The sequence below is a fragment of the Artemia franciscana genome, chromosome 14 (assembly GCF_032884065.1).
Source record: "Artemia franciscana chromosome 14, ASM3288406v1, whole genome shotgun sequence".
Lineage (NCBI taxonomy): Eukaryota > Metazoa > Arthropoda > Branchiopoda > Anostraca > Artemiidae > Artemia > Artemia franciscana.
Genome location: NC_088876.1, coordinates 19597873 through 19619919, shown reverse-complemented (window position 1 = coordinate 19619919; position 22047 = coordinate 19597873). Strand labels below are relative to the sequence as shown.

Genomic DNA, 22047 nt, shown 5'->3' with positions numbered 1-22047 from the left:
AACGCTTCGTTTCCTCACCATTTCTCAGTCAATGGATTAATCCTTTATGCTTGCGAGTTCCTACTTAGTTTTTAGCTTATCCATTCAAAAGGTTGACACACCACCGATCCAAGTGAACAAAATCTTGGGATTGGGAGTGAATCCTAAGTTTTGATAAATCTTTAAGGCCCCAGAGGTTTGAAAGTTAAACCAAAAGCATTAATTTATCTTTTGAAATCCTTAGCTACCAAATGAATTTGACATTGGTAAGCAAACTCAACTGGTGAGTGATCATTTCATCGATATTTAAGCCCCTGAAAGGGATTTTAATTTCAGGGAGCTGTGCTGAATGATCAAATTCTCCATTCCCGAAGGTGCTAAATTGATGAGCTGCGACTTATCATGGAGAGCTCGTTCAAACAATTTTTGTCAAGAGTCTTAAAAAAAATTATAGTTTCCAGTTTTTTACTTGATATTTTTTCCACGGGGTTTTCCAAGCCCTCTTATTGAAGACTTTTAGAACATGTTAGTCTGATATTTGCTACAGTAGATATTTATTAAAATTGCTATTTATTAAGAATGCATTTTTGCGCCTAACCATTCTAATAAATCGAGGCCCGTCTTGAAGGGTCAAAACATTTGACGAAGACACTTTTTCTTGCAACCCATGAGAATCATTTTTGCATACATAATTTCTCCTTATAAATGTCAGACATATGTTATAAACAAAGGTGCTGAAAACCCTGAACACGATAGATGACGGAGCCGAAATCCGAATGGTATTTGGTAAAAGATCCTGGCTAGAAATGACAAACAAATTGATTGTTTTTCCATTTATAATTACTTCCAAGTCTGACAGTGCTAACATCTTCTAAGCTTTTTGGCGGAACCTTTCTAAGAAGGTTAATTAAAATTTGCATGCAGCTGAAGTGGAATGAACGGAGGGGGCATCCCCTTCAATCACGATTTAGGACCGTGTTGCTGGTTGCAAAATTGAAAGCATTATTTTTTCTTAAATACAGCAGAAAATATTGGCCAGCAACCGTAACTCGAAAGATGATGGCATAGTAGTCAACTTAAGAATTATTTTGAAAGAGAAGGCAGTGGGCCATGAGCATGCATCGACGCAGGGGCCTTTGAACAAAGGATCTCTCGAAGATTCAAGGGTTGTGCTAACAATTTATATAAGCTTCACACAATAGTTAGGCTTTTTTTTGAAGCTGGCTCTCTCCCAAAATAAATCTCACGTCTATTTGCCTGCTCATAAGAGCATAAATCTTCAGATGGGATTTATGGCGAGTTGGTTGGTTCATTACTACTTTAAATCCTAGAAAGAAAGCTTTAATCCACGGAAAAAACCAAAACAGTTCGTGAAACTCTAAAAACGGAATTTTAATACCAATAGATGCATAAAAAATCAAATTCTTATGTTGATTTCAAATATGAAAGTTTTGTCAAGTTTAGTCATACCTATCAAAAGTTAAGAGCCTGAGAAACTTTGCCTTTTTTCGAAAAAAAGGGGGAATAACTCCTAAAGTCATAGAACCTTAATGAAAATTACACCGTCAGATTCAGCTTATAAAAGAACCTACTGTAGAGGTTTCAAGCTTATATCTGCTAAAATGCGGAATTTTTTTTTTGTCAGAAGAAAGATTACGGATGCCTGTTTATTTTATTTTTTTCACGGGGTGATCGTATCGACCCAGTGGTCTTACAGTATTGTCAGAGGCTTATTCAAACGGAAATTAAAAATTCTAGTGGCCTTTTTAAGTGACCAAATGAATTGGAGGGTAACTAGGCCCCCTCCCACGATTATTTTTTACCAAATTCACCTGATCAAAATTTTGAGATAGCCATTTTGTTCAGCATAGTCGAAAAATCTAATAGTTATGTCTTTAAGGATGACTTAATCCCCCACAGTCCCGGAAGAAGGATTGGAAATTATGAAACTTGCCCATTTACAAATAGTATTGGTTATTGGAAAGTATACGGACGTTTTCAGGGGGATTTTTTTCTGGTGGGAGGGGGGCGCGGGGAGGAGGTTACATGGGAGAATCTTTCCTTGGAGGAATTTTTCATGGGGGAAAAGAATTTTACATGAAGGGGACGCCAGATTTTCCATCATCATTTAAAAAACAATCAGAAATTAAATAAAAAACAAGTTTTTTCAACTGAAAGTAAGGAACGACATTAAAACTTAAAACGAACAGAAATTATTACGTATATGAGGGAGTTACCCCTCGCCAATACCTCGCTCTTTACGCTAAAGTTTTTTTTAGTACTCTTAAAACAGCTGTTTATTCTATTTAAACGGCCTTTGTGATTCATGGGCCATTCTTAAAGAATTGGAACAAAATTCAAACGTTAGCGTAAAGAGAGAGGTATTGACGAGGGGATAAACCCCCTAATATACAATATAATTTCTGTTCGTTTTAAGGTTTAATGTTTCTCCTTGCTTTCAGTTGAAAAAACTTGTTTTTTTATTCAATTACGTCAGGAAGTCACTAAACTTACTTGCATGAAATTCTCTCTAGGTGTAAGCCTACAAAACAAATAGCCTAGAACTAAATCTAGGCAACAGTGGAGGAGGGGCGTTGGAGACAATTGTCTTGTCAGCGAGTATTAGATTTGGAAAGAACATCGAATGGGTGCTGAAAGTGTCGAAAGAGCTACAGTACTCTAGTTATCTATGAATCCCCAATGAAAAAAATCCTTTCATAGCAAACACGATTGCTTCCATTAGATTCCACTACACACGGTTGGTTTTTAAGATGCTAAAATCATTGTATTTATGTTTTCAAGATCTAAAACCAACGAAAGTAGAAACAAACCGAAACTAAGTAAAAAGCCAAAAGTGAAGAAGCCGGAACTAAGTAAAAGACCTATCTTATAAGCCTTAGAAAATAAGATCTTAAAAATACCTATTTTACCACAACTTAAGCTCTTATTTTATTATCATGGTTCACCTGTTGATAGTCTCGTGAAAAGCCTTTAATACAAAATTCTACCAAACAGTTCGTGGTTTATAAGTAAGTTGCAGCTCGGGCCAATAATAAACTAGACTCTAAAAAGGGAATTTGATAACAATTAATACATAAAAACCGGCTTTTTATGCTAATTCGAAATATATAGAATTCATTAAGCTTAATGTTACCCATCAGAAGCTAAGCGTCAAATGCCCAAAAGAGCTCATTTCAATGCCCAAATTGTCTGAATCTCCATCACCCTTCTCATAAATATAGAAACAGGCATGGAGGGAGGAGGATAGGAGTTAATTTTTCATTTTCCTTATTTTAAACTAAACTTGATATAGCGACCACACTTTATTCTTGATCTGTAATGAAACCAGTTTTTTTTTGTTCACTGGGAGATAATCAGCTTAGCCTGAGCGAAATAAATGGTAATTATGCAGGTGTATTTTAATTGAATATTTCATATATAGAGGTGGTTGGGTTAGGTATTTAATATAGGCTAATGCGTTCTGGACGGCATACTTACCATAATTCTCTGTTGTGTTTTCCATAATTTTGTAACCAAAATATTATATTTTTATCATATTTTGATCTATCTCATTATGATTAACATATCTTCACTTGTATGGTGTGGTCGCTAAAACACATAAGTACGAAACCTGAACAAGGGTACTGCGGGGCGATATCTCCCTTCTTTTTGGAGAAAAACGGTAAATTTTTCGCAGTTCATATTATTGACTTACAAATAAAGTGAACATACCACTCGATGTATTTTTTTTTTTTTTTTTTTTTTTTGTTCTTTACAAATATAATAATTGCTTTTATCGTAAATTCAGATTTAAGCACTTTTTGACCTAACTATAAATAATTTTGGCGCTGAGAAGACGTAGTATAGACGTGAGTATTTTGTCGAAAATGACCGAAAACGCATGTAATTGAAGATTCGGCGACATAAATGGCAGAATAAAATTTATTTATCCAAGTTAATCATGCGAAAACAGTGATTGTGGATTATATAACACTAAAAAATGGATTTATCATGAAACTGAAAGTTTGAGACCAATGTTTTAAGCCTTTTTATACCCCATATTTTGGTCATTTTGAAGAGCTCAAAAATTGCTTAAATTTAAATTTGCGATAGAAGCGATTAATATGTTCGTAAAGAACATAAAAAGGGCGCCGAGTGGTATGTTCACTTTATTGGTTTTATGCCAATAATACGAAAATGATAATATAACGAAAAGAGAAATCACCGATGCAACAGCACAAACACATAAAAAAAAGGGACAGAAGGAGAAAAGGAAGACTGTTTTCCTAAATTAGTGATTAATATAGACCAGCACTTGAATGAGGCCTTAACCCTACTTATCCATACACTCACATAGGTCAAACAGCATAGCCATACACAATCAACCATAAAGAATAATCCATGGACAGGCAGTCATGTCGTCAATAAGTATAAGTCGTCATTTACCAAACAATATAAAAACAGTAAAGACAAATAATTCAGAGGCACAACCCAACACAAGGGCTCATCAGGAGAATACACTTGCCTATAGGGTTTCGGCACTTTAAATTCTCAAGTTCAATATGAGCTGCGAAAAATTTACCGAAAAAAACTTTCTGACATTGATTTTCAAGGTTCGTTATTTCACAAAATTCTACACAGTGATGTGTAAGTGCACCTTAATTATTATAAGGGAGGGACAGTGGGTTACTTTGTAAGTGGGAAGGGGCATATGCTTCAAAAAGTACTTTTTAATGCCTGCATATCCTACTATCATTCAGCCTACAGTCAAATATAGAGTGCATTTTAATAAAAGGGGGAGGGGAATTTCCTAGAGTTTTTGCTCAACAACTTTGTTATTGGTACTAGGGACCTTGCTCTACCACCGTTGCGAAAATCTTTTTCTAAGCAGCATATTTTTTACAATTTACCTGCCTACCGGCACAGAGGTGGAAAAGGCGAGGTGGAGTGTCATGAGCCTTGAAAGGCAATTGCAAAAATTTATATCCAAATGAATAATTATACCCCATTCCGTCTACCTAAAATTCTGTTGTAAACATTTTATTAATAATTTATTAATAAATTATTGATTTAGTCAATAAACTACTGTTCTTCAAAAGTTTTGACTAAACATTCAAACATTGTCCAAAACTAATTAATTACAGTCAAAAATTTTAATTCTCAAGCAGAAAAAGTGCAAAGGTGGGATGCTACTAATCAATTTACAATAATTAACATATACAATTTATAAGCAAAAAATCAGGGGTTTTATAGGGCCGGTACCCCCATTTTTTTTATCAACTGAAAGTGAGGAGCAGCATTAAAAGTTAAAGTAGACAGAAATAGTTCCGTGAATGAGGGGCGCTACCACCTCCTCAACCCTCCGCTCTTTATGTTAAAGTTTGACTTTATGTTCCAGTTCTTTAAGGACGACTGCTGAAACAGAAGGGCCCGTTAAATTGTGTTAAGAAGCTTTTCAAAAGCACCAAAAAAACTTTAGCGTAACAAGCGAAAGACTGAAGAGGGGGCAACCAGAGTACACGGAACAACTTCCCGTTTTATTTTTGCTCCTTACTTCCAGTAAAAAATATATTGGGTGCTTGTGTATTATTCAGAACACACTCAATAAGTGAAGTTAGGTTCTGAATTGAATTGAGTCAACTTAATAATGAACAAGTACCAAATATTTAATTAAAATGTAATGCACTCCATCCCCCCTAATGTGCAAATATATAGCCCAAACTTTCGATAAAGCTATTGTTACACTTCCAAAAATGTTCCTTCTCGTAAGAGTATAAAGTCATGTTGTTTCCATTGACGCACTCTTTTGTTGTAGGCAAAGAATCCCTTATCCTGGAAAAATATAATGGCCTCTTTTTTTCAGTCTTCGGCAAATCCCAAATCTTCATTTCCAAATCCATGTTCAAACACTATCTTCTATCACTATGCGTAGCAAACTAAATTGATTTTTGTCTTTGTGGCTATAAAACCGGATTTTCTCAGCAAAATTCTTGAGTTTGTTCTGAATTGAATAATGAACAAGTACCAAATATTTAATTAAAATGTACCTACATCGTAGTTTGTCTCACGACTAACTTCACTTATTAAGTGTGTTCTGAATAATACACAAGTATCAAAATTGTTTTAATGATGTTCTTTTTAATTTTGACAAGAGGTAAACAAAACAGACAAACCTTCAATTTGTTCCTGTTTATTATTTCATTTATTAGAAGTAAACGAAAGGAGTGACAACTTGATACTGAGTGAAGTGTTTCGTTCAGCAGCAGGAGCAGAAACAGTTGAGCCAACAGCGGCAAAATAGGCAGGACCAAATTAACATCTCAATTTTCGCACCTTTTGATATGGGCTTTTTCAAAACAGGTGTTTGGGTAATATGAGCTGACAGCCGTGGATTTTTTATTCATCATCACTTTTGTTTATTATTCTTAGGGTTGCTACGATTAAATTCCTGAAAACAGATATTGACATCAGAAGTTCAACAAAATCATTTATTTATGATAGGATCCTTTTAATCGTACCTACTAATCAAGGAAGAATCCCCTCTTAGCTGGAATAAGAGATTTTAGGCCTAAACCACCCTGATTTAAGGCATCAGGCCCCTCTCCCCACGGAAATATTTCCCATTTTCCTTAAGGCTATGACATTGTACAGCCAAAAAGGCGGAAGAAACGCACTCATAAGTACAAAAAGTGTATGATTTTTTGAGAACTATGTGTAGATTTTTTTTTCCATTGCAATGCTGCAATTTGTCTTTGTCTAAGATTTGTCAGTAAGAGTTGTAAGATGTCCTACTTTTCTTCTCCTTTCTATTCCTTTATTTTGATTTCATTTAATTATTTTTGTGTTTATGTGTCCTTCCTAAGAGCTATGAAATTTTTGTGTAGCTCAGCTCCTTCATTTCACTTCTTTTAAATGAAATAATTTTATTATTGTTTTATTGTACGAACTTTTGTAAAAGTTTCTCAGTTTTTTTTTCTGCTTAAGAATTAAATTAGTTCATTGCAATTTAGACTTTGGTGAAACTTGAATATTCAGTAAAAATATCAAATCGACAGCAGTTCTATGCAATTATATTATAATGATATTTTACTATAACATTTTGGTTGGATAGTGAGGCTGAGTTTTGTTCATGCGAATTAAAAATCAACATAATTCTGGTCTTACATAGGGCTCAAGCCATCCTGAACCCCTTTCAGTAGACACCCTCGAATAAAAACGTTCTCTTAATCTACACTTTTCTTTTTGAATGAATCATTTTCATTGCCCATCATCAAGCAAATAGATTTACGGAAATGGAGTGTGATAATATAAAGAGATAAAGAAAGAAAAAAGCACACATACAACACTAGAAACAAAAGAAACTTACAATCTATATGTTCTATTCTGCTGTAACTGTTTTTTTTTTCTCTCTTAGAATATTCGCCTTAGGTACTTGATAAAAGAGAGGTATGTTCTATTGTCTTCAAAAAAAAAAAAAAAAAAAAAAAAAAATCAGACATCATGAAATCGATTGTTGATGGCTTTGAGCCAATCAGACCAAAGAATAAATGTGTTTCTTTTTCAACTCTAAAATCTGTCTATAAACAACTGACAATTTATATAACTTATGGACATTGCCTGAAGGTCTGGGTAATCATGCCATCTATGGAGTGATATTTGTTGGACCTGCCACCAATTTTGAACAAAATGACCTACTCAGAATTTTGATCTACTAGGTAAATGGTAAAGATCTACTAGGTAAGGGTTTTGATCTACTAGGTATTGGTAAATGGTAACTAAGAGGGGACGGCTCGAAAGGTGGCTATTTATGTCTTTGATCATGCAGTAAAATCATAAGAAATCTAGTCATAGGGACAAACATAAGCAGTAAGGTACAGCTTTTGGCCAAGATATAAGGCAGCTAAGCTGCGGACCGAACGGGCGGTAGAACTTTATCATGGTAAACAAAAGTTGGAACTTGATACAATTAGCATTTGTTTACCGGAAATTCATCCCCTGAGGGGGGTAACTTCGTTGGTAGCATGTGGGAAACTGACAAAAATAATAGAAAAATACTGGGATCCACCTGATATTTTTAGGAAAGTAGTTACATCCAATATATCTCCCCTTAAGAAACGTCAAACCGCTGACTTCTATAGTTCAGGTATTAATAGGTCTCAAAGTCTTTTGGTAAAAAAAATCCAAATTTTTGAAACTTTAAAGACTACCAGCGCCTTTGACAGCATCTATGTGACTCAAAAATTTCAAGAGGATCTAGAAAATTTTGTTTGTAAGGTAGATAGACCTAAGAAGTTGCACAAAACTCTGAAAATCTGTCTCCTTTGCACCTTTGAAGATACTTACTTCATAATTGTCATGTCGATCTTGGCCTATAAAACAGTTCGTGGTAACGAACTGTAGTAAGGAGCGACTCGGCTCAATAGTAACCGAAACTCTAAAAATGGAATTTTGATACCAATAGTTACATCAAAAGTATAGCATATTAATGCTGATTTTAAATATATAAGTTTTATCAAGATCAGTTATACCTATCAAAAGTTAAGAGCCTGAGAAAATTTGCCTAATTTTGGAAAATAGGAGGAAATACCCCCTAAAAGTCATACAATCTTAACGAAAATCACACAATCAGATTCAGCGTATGAGAGAACCTTATTGTAGAAGTTTCAAGCTCCTATCTACAAAAATGTGGAATTTCGCATTTTTTGCCAGAAGACAGATCACGGATGCGTGTTTATTTGTTTGTTTTTATGGCACTTGGTATTAACCAAGTGACATATAGCAATCGCAAATTCTGTCGGTCTGTCTGTCTGTCTGTCGGCCCCGGTTTTGCTACTTTAGGCACTTCCAGGTAAGGTAGGACAAGAAATTTCGGCTGAAATTTCGCAAGCGTATCAGGGACCGGACCAGATTAAATTACAAATAGTCGTTTTCCCGATTTGACCATCTGGGGGGGGGAGTGGGGGGCCGGTTAATTCGAAAAAATAGAAAAAACGAAGTATTTTTAACTTATGAGCGGGTGATGGGATCTTAATGAAATTTAATTATTGGAATGATATTGTGCCTCAGAGCTCTTATTTTAAATCCCGACCGGATCTGATGACATTGGGGGGAGTTGAAAGGGGGAAACCTAAAATCTTGGAAAACACTTGTGGAGAACACGAGTGGAGGGATCGGAATGAAACTTGATGGGAAAAATAAGCAAGTCCCAGATACATGATTGACATCATCGGAACGGATCCGCTCTCTTTGGGGTAGTTGGGGGGGGGGTAATTCCGAAAAAATAGAAAAAATTAGGTATTTTTAACTTACGAACGGGTGATTGGATCTCAATGAAATTAGATGTTTAGAAGGATATCGTGTCTTAGAGCTCTTATTTTAAATCCCGACGGGATCTGGTGACATTGGGGGGAGTTGGGAGGGGGAAACCTAAAACTTGGAAAACACTTAGAGTGGAGGGGTTGGGATGAAACATGGTGGGAAAAATAAACACAAGTCCTAGATAGATGATCGACATAAACGGAACGGATCCGCTCTGTTTGGGGTAGTTGGGAGGGTTATTTCTAAAAAATTAGAAAAAATGAGGTATTTTTAACTTACAAACGGGTGATCGGATCTCAATGAAATTTGATATTTAGAAGAATATCATGGCTCAGAGCTCTTATTTTAAACCCGACCGGATCTGGTGACATTGGGGGGGAGTTGGGAGGGGGAAATCTAATTCTTGGAAAAAACTTAGAGTGGAGGGATCGGGATGAAACTTGGTGGGAAAAATAAGCAGAAGTCTGAAATACGTGATTTACATAATTGGAACAGATCCACTCTATTGGGAGGGGGGGTTAATGCTGAAAAATAAGAACAAATGACGTATTTTTAACTTACGAAGGAGTGATCGGATCTTCATGAAACTTCATATTTAGAAGGACCTCGTAACTCAGATCTCTTATTTTAAATCTCAACCGGATCAAGCGTAATTGGGGGGGGGCAGTTGGGGGGACCAGAAATCTTAGAAAATACTTAAAGCGGTGAGATCAGGATGAAACTGGATGAGAAGAATAGAAACCTGTCTAAGATACGCGACTGATATAACCGAACCGGATCTGCTCTCTTTGGTGGAATTCGGGGGGGGGGGGGTAATTTTGAAAATTGAGGTATTTGTAACTTACGAAAGGGTGATCAGATCTTAATGAAATTTGATATTTAGAAGGATCTTGTGCTTTAAAGTTCTAATTTTAAATTCCGACCAGATCCTGTGACATTGGGGGGAGTTGGAGGGAGAACCGGAGTTCTTGGAAAACGTGAAAATTGTGGTATTTTTTATCTTACGAATAGATGATCGGATCTTAATGAAATTTGATTTTTAGTAGGAATTCATGTCTCAGAGCTCTTATTTCAAATCCCCACCAGATCTTTTGACATTGGGGGGAGTTGGAGGGGAAAATATTGGAAAAACACTTGGAGTGGAGGAATCGGGATGAAGCTTGGTGGATAGAATAAACAAATGTCCTTGATACGTGATTGACAGAATCGTACTGGATTCGCTCTCTTTGGGGGAGTTGGGGAAGGGGTTCAGTGATTTGGCGAGTTTGGTGCTTCTGGACGTGCTAGGACGATGAAAACTGGTAGGCGTGTCAGGGAGCTGCACAATTTGACTTGATAAAGTCGTTTTCCCAGATTCGACCATCTGGGGGGCTAAAGGGAGAGGAAAAATTAGAAAAAATCAGGTGTTTATAACTTACGAGGGTGATCGGATCTTAATGAATTTTGATATTTAGAAGGACATCGTGACTCAGAGCTCTTATTTTAACTCCTGACCGGCATTAAGCCTCTTATTTTCCTTTTTAAATCAATCTATTGAGTCATAGAATTTTGTTAGAGCTCATACCCTATGATCTCTTTGCTCTTAGCTCTTCTCCCCTCGTCACAAGTGCCATATGAGCTCTTAGCTCTTGTTTTTTTTTTTTTTTCCTAAGGGGTGATCGTATCGACTGAGTGGTCCTAAAATGTCGCGAGAGGGCTCAGTCTAACGGAAATTAAAAGTCCTAGTCCCTTTTTAAGTGACCAAAAAATTGGAGGGCACCTAGAACCCCTTCCGCACTCATTTTTTCCCAAAAGTCACCGGATCAAAATTCTGAGATAGCCATTTTATTCACCATAGTCGAAAAACCTAATAACTGTGTCTTTAGAGACGACTTACTCCCCCGAAGTCCCAGTGGGAGGGGCTGAAAGTTTCAAACTTTGACCTGTGTTTACATATAGTAATGGTTACTGGGAAGTGTACAGGCGTTTTCAGGGGGATTTTTTTGGTTTAGGGGGAGAGTTGAGGGGGGGATACGTGGGAGGATATTTTCATGGAGAAACTTCTCATGGGGGACGAGAATTTCAAGGAGGGGGCGCAGGATTTTTTACCATTATTTGAAAAAGCAATGAAAAAATAAATATGAAAATTTTTTCTACTGAAAGTAAAGAGCAGCATTAAAACTTAAAAAGAACAAAAATTATTACGCATATGAGGGGTTTACCTCCTCGCTATACTTCTCTCTTTACGCTAACTTATTTTTAGTAATTTTAACTATTTATTCTACGGCCTTTGTGATTCAGAGGTCATTCTTAAGGAATTGGGACAAAATCTAAGCTTTAGTGTAAAGAGCGAGGTATCGACGAGGGTTGAACCTCCTCATTTACGCAATAAAAACATAAGAATATAGAAGGTCGTTACTTAAGTTAATTCGTAAGTTACGTATATTTTTTACCAATGAAAACGTTTGTAAAAAATTAAAAGTTCTAGTTGCTTTTGTAAGTAATCAAAAACTTGGAGGAAAACTAGGCCTCCTCCCTCACTCTTTTTTTCTCAAAAAATTGCGATCAATTGCAATTAATGAATATACAAATTTCGCTTTAATTATTTATGTGCGGAGAGCCAAGATCAAAACATGCATTAATTCAAAAACGCCCAGAAATTAAATAAAAAAAAACAAGTTTTTTTAAATGAAAGTAAGGAGCAACATTAAAACTTAAAACGAACAGAAATTACTCCGTATATGACAGGAGCTTTTCCTCCTCAACGCCCCGCTCTTTACGCTAAAGTTTCCTACTGTTTTAAAAATAGAGTTAAGAGAAAGAGTCCCATAAAAGAAACAACGTCGTTATATAACAAACTACTTGCTCAAAAACTACTGAAAAAGTTGGTTGTGTGGGAGGACTAAGTGGACCTAACCCGTTGTTAGTACTTCGCTAGTTTTTGGACCGACACAGGACTGAGTAACAAAACAATGCTGACTAGTTAAACTAATTGCTACCATTTAAATACAACGAGGTCAAAGATACATTTCTGTCTAAAAAATATATTTCGACAAGAAATTTTCCTCATGTGAAAAATCCAGTGTTGAACTTGACTTATTCAGTGAAACAAACGGTGGAGAAAATTCAAGAAGAATTGTTGTTGGTTTTTGTTTTAATCTATCAATTATTTGGCGGAAAAATTTGTCAGATTCTTTTGGCATTTATATATGTGCTTCGGTAACGAAATATTTATTAAACACATCTTAAATTTACTTCTAAAGAAATTATTCAATATCTGACTGTAAACCTTTTCACCATTGTTAGTATTAATCCATACTTTGAGGAAAAATATTTGCAATGATAAAGAGTTAAAAGTCAATGAAGTTCTTTCATGCTGTAGCCTTAAAATGGTAATCCAAAGCTTTTTGTTGTTTTTTATGTTAGTCTTGAAATGTCTTCAGGCTCAAAAATAAGCATTGCTCCACGTGTCCTTACTTTCCTTTGAAACACCTGCCTCGCTACACTCAAAAAGCAAAAGGAAAAAAAGATATCAAATTGCGAAGTGGATGCTTTATAGGCATTGCATCAATGCGGGTCGATCACCGACTGTGTTGTTACAAAAAGAAACAAAAGAGAGAAGGAAAAAATAACGTTGCAAACTCCTGCATGAGTGTAGATGGGGATTCCACTTGGGGATGGTGCCAAATTTTGCCAAATTTTTTGTCTTTTTCCTAAGAGTCATTTGTCTCACCTTTTTTTAAGGAGGGGGAAGTGCCATGAAATTTTAGGGGCTATTAACCCTGCTCTGTACTTGCGTGTTATAGCGACCCCATTTTGTCCTTGATCTGTAATGAAATTAAATAAAAAAAAACTAGTTTTTTTTTAGGCCTAACTGAAAGTAAGGAGCGACATTAAAACTTAAAACGAACAGAAATTACTCCGTATATGAAATGGGTTTTCCCCTCCGCAATTCTTCGCTCTTTACGCTAAAGTTTTTAATTGTTTTAAAATTAGAGCGTAAAGAGCGAGGGATTACGGAGGGGATAACCCATTTCATATACGGAGTAATTTCTGTTCGTTTTAAGTTTTAATGTCGCTCCTTACTTTAAGTTAAAAAACTATTTTTTTTTATTTAATTTCTGAACGTTTTTGAATTAATGCATGTTTGATTTTGGCTCTCCGCACATAAATTATTAAAATGAAATTTGCATACTAATTCTTTTTTTTGGCTAAATGGCTTTCTCTTAATTTAGATCAGACGATTTTGAGAAATAAGGGATGGGGAAGGAGGCTTAGTTGCCCTCCAATTTTTCGGTTACTTAAAAAGGCAACTAGAACTTCTAATTTTTAACGAACGTTTTTATTAGTAAAAAATATACGTAACTTAAGAATTAAATTAAGTAACAAACTTTTATATTCTTATATTTTTATTATGTATATGAGGGGCTTTTTCCCCTCGTTAATACTTCACTCTTTATACTAAATCTTAAGTTTTGTCCCAATTCTTTAAGAATGACCCCTGAATCAGAAACGCCGTAGAATAAGTAGTTGAAATTACTAAAGATACTTTAGCATAAAGAGCGATGTGTTTATCTCCTCCTAAATACCTCGCTCTTTATGCTAAAGTATTTTTAGAACCCCTCATATGCCTAATAATCTCTGTTCGTTTTAAGTTTTAATGCTACTCCTTACTTTCAATTGAAAAAACTTTTTCATGTTTATTTTTTCATTGTTTTTTTTTTATAGTAATACTAGAAAATCCTGCGCCCTTTTCATTGAGTTTCTCTTCCTTCGTGGCATATTCCTCCAAGGAAAGATACTCCCACATAGCCTCCTCCCCTTAACCCAACTCCCCAAACCAAAAGAATCCCCCTGAAAACGTCTGTACACTTCCCAATAACCATTACTGTATGTAAACACTGGTCAAAGTTTGTAACTTGCAGCCCCTCCCCCAGGGACTGTGGGGGAGTAAGTCATCCCCAAAGACATATTTATTATGGTTTTTGACTATGCGGAACAAAATGGCTATCTTAAAATTTTGATCCGTTGACTTTGGGAAAAAACGAGCGTGGGAGGGGGCCGAGGTACCCTCCAATTTTTTGGTCACTTAAAAAGGGCACTAGAACTTTTCATTTCTATTAGAATGAGCCCTCTTGCGACATTCTAGGACCACTTGGTCGATATGATGACCTCTGGGAAAAAGAAAAAAACAAACAAACAAATAAACACGCACCCGTGATCTGTCTTCTGGCAAAAAATACGAAATTCCACATTTTTGTAGATAGGGGCTTAGAATTTTCGCTTAGGGTTCTCTGATAAGCTGAATCTGAGGGTGTGATTTTTGTTAAGATTCTATGACTTTTAGGGGGTGTTTTCCCCTAATTTCCAAAATAAGGTAAATTTTCTCGGGCTCTTAACTTTTGATGACAAAGACTAAGTTTGATGAAACCTATATATTTAGAATCAGCATGAAAATCCAAGTCTTTTGATGTATCTCTTAGCATTGAAATGCCAATTTTTAGAGTTTCGTTTACTATTGAGCTGGGTCGCTCCTTACTATAAGTCGTTACCACGAACTGTTTGACTTGTTTTCTGTGCCAACTCGGAGATATTCAGCATAGCTTGAGTGAGATAAAGTAGTATGCAAGTATATTATAATTGAATATTTAATATGTACAGAGGTTAGGTATTTAATATAATGCGTATTGGACGCCCTGATTTCCATAATTATCTGATGTAGTTTCCATAATTTTTTTTACTAAAGTATTATATTGTCATCATATTTAGGTATATACCGTTTTGATTAACATCACTTCTTGAGTGTGGTCATTATAACAAGTAAGTACACCCTTCCTCACCCATTATGGTTGTGTTATTGTAATAAAAAAAAATAATTTTCAGACTGTAGTTCTAACCCAAGAAAGGTAAGCTTCCCAGACAGTCACGTAGATGGTAAGCTTTCGTAAAAATTACTACTTGAAGAAACATTGACTTCTAAAACTCACCATTTAAGTATATTTTAAAAGTAAGTGGGAATTATCAAAACCAAATCTCCAAATAGCGTCTTAAACAGCACAAAAGATTGGTGTCATTTCTTGGAGTCACATAGTATGCATCACTTCATAGGGTGTTCATGCAGAACGGCTTTTCGCAGCGGTTGCAAAAATTGGTTATCATTAGAAGAGTGAACGTAGGGCAAAGGCCACAGGTCATTTCTCTCCCTTCTACAGACGTCATTAAACACATTTCATCAGTCACCTCCGTTGTTTGACTGATATCGAGTCTGATCGAGTGGTGCTAAGTCGGGGTTTCTAAACGAGCCGCCGTATACGACTGGGCCAACACTTTGAACGGAATATTTCAAAAAAGCCTTTCATGAATGTTGTTTTCCACCAGATTTGGAGGTAGAGAAGGTATAGTTGACATAAATGTTGATGCACTTGATGTTGATCAGCCCATGAAACATGCATATGAGCCACCTGTTGGTCTCCCGAGCCGTTGACATTGAGCTACATAGCTGGGCAAATGTTTCAACACCGCCTTTGGTGATATTATAACATTCAACGATCTCAGGCTTCTGAATTGGAAATGTGATGCTGGTAACCACATGAAAAGTAGACAGAAGCCAAACCATTATTGATGGCTTAGCACAATATGACACTAGAGTCAGCTCCCGATCGAAACAGAACATCGAGGTTTTTATAATCCTCCCTTTGGTCACAAGTAGCTCTTCCAGAATATCCCTCTTGTTTTTTCGGACAGTCCCAACTGTCGTCAGTCGGTACGGCTTTTACAGTAGTTCTGCTGCAAATTGAATCGATGTAAACCTGTTCAATCCTGACATTTCTATTTGTTCCCTAGATAGCGGAACAAATAGGGTAATTAATTAGTAGCCAAAATCAACATTTTCATGTGCTATACCTGACCAAATTTGCTACGAAGCTTGTAAACAACGTTAGAAAACCGATCTCACCAGTAGTATCCTATACAATACTCCTATAAGAGCATTATCCCGGTGCGTTATTGGAGTTAGCAATCCTCGTATCACCTCAATTGGTAAAAGCCCAGCCCTATCCCAATGTGCTATTGGAGTTGCTAGTCCCTCGTATCCAGCTAAAAATTCTTATGAGAGTCTTAATATTTATAGGAAACATTAGATGCCTATTTTCTCGGTGAAACCATTCAATTTGTACAAGTGCAGCCCTAGAAATATGGCATTATCACCAATTCCGGGTGATAATAAAATTATTGGAAATGCATGCTAGCTATTATTTCTCTCTGAAACAATGCTATTGATAAGCGCCATGTACTCCCATTGTGTAAGGTATCTCAGACAAACATTTTGACATTTTAGAATGATAGTCCAAGTTATTTTCATTAGATGAGGTGAGCTTAATATAACAGGATGTCTAATAAACAAGATGTTTGTGATCTATATATTTTTGTTGTATGTTTAGTGGATGGGGCCTGTTTCTTATGCAGTTTTGGTTTATCAAATAAGATTTACTGTCCCTTTTAGTTATCCAATTGTTTGTATATCATCTACAGTTTTAAAATCAACCCTCCCTACTAGCTATTCTTGACCTATTGAGCTCAATCTTATTTTTAAGCCTGGACCTTCAGGGGAAGGTAAAGAGCAATATCAAATCTAAAAAAGAGCAATTACTGAATTTTATGTGATTGTACATCATATAGAATCATTAGTTTCAAAAAACAGCCTTTCCTAGTAGTCATGCTTAAACTTTTGAATTCAGTCCATGGATTATTTTTGAACCCTACCCTTATCATGAATATTAGTAGAATAGGTATTATGAGTCCGACAGGGTCCACCTCCCCTTAAAATATTTTTTCTGGTTGTGAACGAGAAAAGGATGGACAGAGTATGGTAATGAACATGACAGGGGTCCATACCCCTCGGGAGGGGGAGGGGTCAAATTTTTAAGAGAGGGGGTAATGTTTTTGTACATAGATTTTTTAACTGAGATTTTTTCAGCTTTTTTCCATGTCTTAACATCAGGTTAAATATACAATTTATGTTGATGACTCCAAAGTCCCATAAGAAACTGAGAGGTCTGGCGATGGGCTATGATTATAGATCGAATGTTGATAATGATGTTGAACTCACTTGGGTGGTGAGCAAGGCATATAATTTAGTTGGAAAACTAAATCGTGACATATTTAATATAACTTAATGGATTTCTTCCGAGTTAAGATTGACATAAAGCTACAACTCACTCTGCCCAATTTCATTTTGAGAAAAACAATTGACGAATCACCCAATGCAAAAGTCACCTTGGCAGGAGTGGATCCAGGGGGATACTTAGGCCCCATCGCCCCAAGATTTTTCTGGTGCCCTCATTCGCATTCCGTTCTTTTTTCATTTTTACTCTTTTTTAAGTATACTTGTCAATTTGATGAGTTACTCGTAGATGATCTACCCAATTAACAACAAAAAGCAAAGCTTTTCTGTGAATATAAATTATTTATTTTCAGCCGGTTCAGTATATATCTGCAAAATTGGCATACAAATATTTGATTTCTGCAAACATTTTTCTACGAACATGGAACTTTCCCATATTTCACGAAAATGGAAACACCTGTTGGAGATAAAAAGGGTATCTTCAACACGTTTCATAAACGTGGTAACACAGTTATATTTGTCTATTTGTCTATTCACAATGACATATTGAAAAGTAGCCTTGTAGTTAAAATTCAAAATGGATAAAAAAAAATCTGGACACGAGCATAGAATCGATAAGAGAGGAACACTGATGGCTGAATGTGCAAGGGGATCGAAGGATATTTCCATATATTTTGGTAAAATATCCAAAAATACCCGGAAATCGAAATGTAAGTTTTGACTAATAATAAACCCCCTCCACCCTCAAAAAATCCTTTATTTTAGTTTTGTGACTAATTAAATAGCGAATGGCCCAATATGGCAGTCGTGTGAATAAATCTATCTATCTATTTATTTTAACTATATAGCTAATTTGGTTGAAATTAGATGAATAAAAGAATTAAAAGTAATTTGGGCCAGGAACAGATACATGAGGTCGGAGGGGGCAATCCTCCTCCTAAGACACTTTATCTAAGTGTCTAAGGCAAATTTATTCTGTTCATTTATCTAATTTTTTTAAAATAAACTTTTTAACTTGGTGCCCACCTCGAGTCACATTGGTGCCCTCGGTTCAGCAGCCCCCTTGCCCAAAATTTTGCTCTTGATCTGCTAGATATTTAGACATGAAACTACTCCCACGATCAATTTACGAATCATTTTGTCATAAAATTGCAGGACAAACCTCGTTTTCAGGAAAAGTTAATCTTATAATTAAACCTGCGTGCTAGATCTTCATTATCATATTGTGTTTTTTTCTTTTTTGGTGGATTTGTTCTATTCTCTTTCTTGTGAGCCCCTTGAATTTAGGATATGGTGTCGGGACTTCAATGATGGGGATATGACAAGTCAACTTACAACATTAATTTATGTTAAGGAATAATTTTTTTTGAACTGCCCCTGTCCACTCCCCACTAACAAAAATTTTGATTTTAGTTTTGTGGCTAATTTAATAGCGAATGGCCCAATAGGGCTATCGTGTGATAAATCTGTCTATCTATTTATTTTAATTATATAGCTAATTTGATTGAAATTAGATGATTAATAGATTTAAAAGCAATTTAGGCCAGGAACAGATCCATGGGGTCGGGGGAGGGGGGGGGATGAACCATCCCCCAAGATATTTCTGGCACCCTTATTCTGTTCTTTTTTCTTTCTTTTAATGTTTTTAATATAAACTATTTAGTTTGATACCCACTTCGAGTCAAATTGGCACCCTTGGTCCAGTGGCCCCCTTACCCAAGATTTTGCTCTTGATCTGCTAGAGATTCAGACATTAAAAATGCTTGCATGATCAGTTTACGAATCATTTCGTCATAAAATTGCAAGAAAAACCTCATTTTTAAGAAAACTTAATCATGTAATTAAACTTGCTTGCTAGATCTTAATCTTCAGATTGTGTCTTCTTTTTGTCTTTTTTTGGTAGATTTTTAAATTTTCTTTTTTAAGAGTCCATCGATTTAGGGTACGGTTTCTGGGAGTCATTGATAGGGGTATGGTAAAAATGGGTCACGGGAGGGGAGACACATTATAAAGGGTTTTTTCGGATATGTTTTAGACATTTGAGTTTGCCGGGTGGGATTTGGGAGAGCTAATTCACATGCCCTATCTTATTCAGCTGCATGAGATGCAGGGTAGAATACTATCTTCCTAGGACGAAGTCCTAGTGGAATGTCGTAATGTTATCCGAACATAATGTGGAAGTTAGAAACTACCCAGATTGATAACGTCGACGTTGCCCTTGTCTTCCTCCGTTTCGTTCATTGACTACCCCGATATTACCCCCATATTTTGTTTATTATTACCCCAAAATAATGGGGGATAAATAGACTATGACTATATCAATGTTTGTCTCATCGTGTATTATTTCGTCTACCATAGCTACAGTTTCTTTGATAGAAGCACATTTCTTGGAACCCATCTGCAAAACAGAAGTGATCGCCTGGTACAAAGCATGAGGAAATTTTTAGGTCTGCGAAACGCCCAAATTTCCTGGTTGGGAACACTTTTGGTTAACTTATACTGCATCCTTCTTTTTGTAGATATTTTGGTGCAATTGTTTCATAGATAATAGAACAACAAAACACTAAAACAAGAGGTTGCCTTCTCTGGTATTCCATTAGAAACATATAGCTTTCAAAAACTTTCTTTTTTCCATATTTCAAAAAATCTAGAGAACCGAACAAAACCAAATTCAAGTCTAAAAAAATTTGAGAACTTCTCTGATACTTATGACAGTTTAACGGACGCTTAAAATTTGCCTTAGTTGCCAATGTGTTAGTCATAAAAATTTAAAGTAAGGTGTTCTCAGATGAGAACGCTGGACGCTACTGGGTTAAGTTAAAAATTATTAAAGCACGTGTTTAAACAGTATTTTCACCGTCTTTCGGCAAAACGTCCTAAATTGAGATAAGGCAGAACATCAAAGACCATCTAGTTCTGAAGTGAACAATATCATCACAAGAAAACACTGTATCTCTACTTAGGGTTTATTTTTGAGAATATTTTTCTTATTTTTCACCACTTAACGGGGAAGTTTACAAAGAAAAAACGACCTAACTGGTTCTAACGAGAGAAAGGCTCAGAATGGATCATTTAGGACTTGATTGAGCGATGGAGGTCAATATAATGATCAAATAGAATTAATAAAACGTAAGAAAGGTAGAAAGGTAAGAAACGTAGAGAAAGGTATATCTAGTAGAAAATGGAACTATTTTACACTGCACTATTAATACTTTGTGATAATATACATGGCATTATTTCCATGTTTTGGTTTTGATTAAATACTCCTCAAAAAAAGGAGCCCTTGATACAAGTAAAACCAAATATGCCCTTGCTTGTCGTGGAAAGTGTTCAAAACATTTTCTAGCTGCCAAAGCAACAAGGCAGGAACCCCACATTTCAAGTGCTGCTCAGATATTCCGCAGCAACCAGGCGTGCGGTTGGTTTTCAGTCTCTTTATAGAAAATGTTGGAATCTTGCAGCGGATCAAAGGGCTGCTTTACAATTCTCTACCTCCTGTAAAAACAGTTGTGTTGCTACTCTTAGAAATTAGAGGTTTCCCCATTAATGGATTTTTTTTATCCAACTCTGAAGAATCTTTTTTACTCATTCAGAAAGTCTCAATGAAGCCATAGTAATTTATTGATCAAAGAATCTGCTCACGTCTACTGTTAATACGTATTTTACTGCTACATTATTAAATATTATTATTGGCTTTCAAAGAGGTTTCTTTGTCATTTTACATCAGCACCAACCATATTCAGACAAACAAACTGGTCTGGCGAAAGCGTTATCTACACTCCCCCTATCATTACGCTCGAATCATATTGGCGCCCTTTGTCCAGTGGCCCCTCCAATATTTTTTTCTAGATCCGGCCTTGCATCTCGGCGATACTACGTGTACGAAAACAATAGGTTATGAGTTCTGTTTCTTTTGCAATTGAAAAATTAAGAGCCTCTGGAAAAAATATGAAACTGCTTGTTCCTCATACAGGGCTCAATCAACGACATATTGCCACTGCCCTACACCTTTGACTTGCTTTGGCATTTGTAAATGCCAAATTATGCTTTGGCATTTGCAAATGTGTCAGTATCAGAGGATCATGGACAAATACTGTACACGAATTTGAAATGTTTGGACTTTTCTTCTCTTGTATGTAAAGTAAATGGAATTCCTCTCTACAATTTTTACTTTGATAAATCCTATAAGACCCTATAAGAATTGAAACTGCAATCCCTGGATTGACATTGACAACTATATAAAAATAGTATAGCCTATACAGTGTTCGCAAAAACTCACGATATCATTGTGTTGGACGTGTCTAATACTCAAGATATGAGTGGTGTCCAATCGGGAACCGCACTTTTAGAGTTTCCCTTTGCCAAACCATTGACGGAGAGTGTAGCATTAATATCACGAAATCAATTTGAAACCTATTGGGAAATCAACCTCGACGATAGTGCTCTATTAGACTTGGCATCATGAACACAAATCAAATAATCGCTGTATTAAACTTGGATCTATACATGCTCAAATACAAATCCTATTGCATACCCTCGGATTTCTTTGAACATTTTCATAATGCTAACAATACCGTTATCATTATTAATAGTAGTTCGTCAACTGTGCAGACTCAGCATTGGCTATGCATCTTTCAAACAGCGAAAAA

The 22047-nt window shown here is 35.9% G+C and overlaps 1 protein-coding gene across 8 annotated transcripts in view; it reads right to left on the bottom strand.

The window, feature by feature from the left end:
* Positions 1-6223, bottom strand: part of LOC136035428 (protein shifted-like) — an 89172-nt gene extending 82949 nt beyond the window's left edge. For 6 of the 8 annotated variants that reach the window (XM_065717229.1, XM_065717231.1, XM_065717233.1 and 3 more), the window contains exon 1: positions 6153-6219. The gene's annotated coding sequence lies outside the window, so the exon portion shown is untranslated. Of the gene's footprint in view, positions 1-6152 lie in introns of all 8 variants that reach the window. The other 2 variants (XM_065717234.1, XM_065717230.1) reach the window with 2 other exon arrangements.
* Between the last annotated feature and the right edge of the window lie 15824 nt (positions 6224-22047).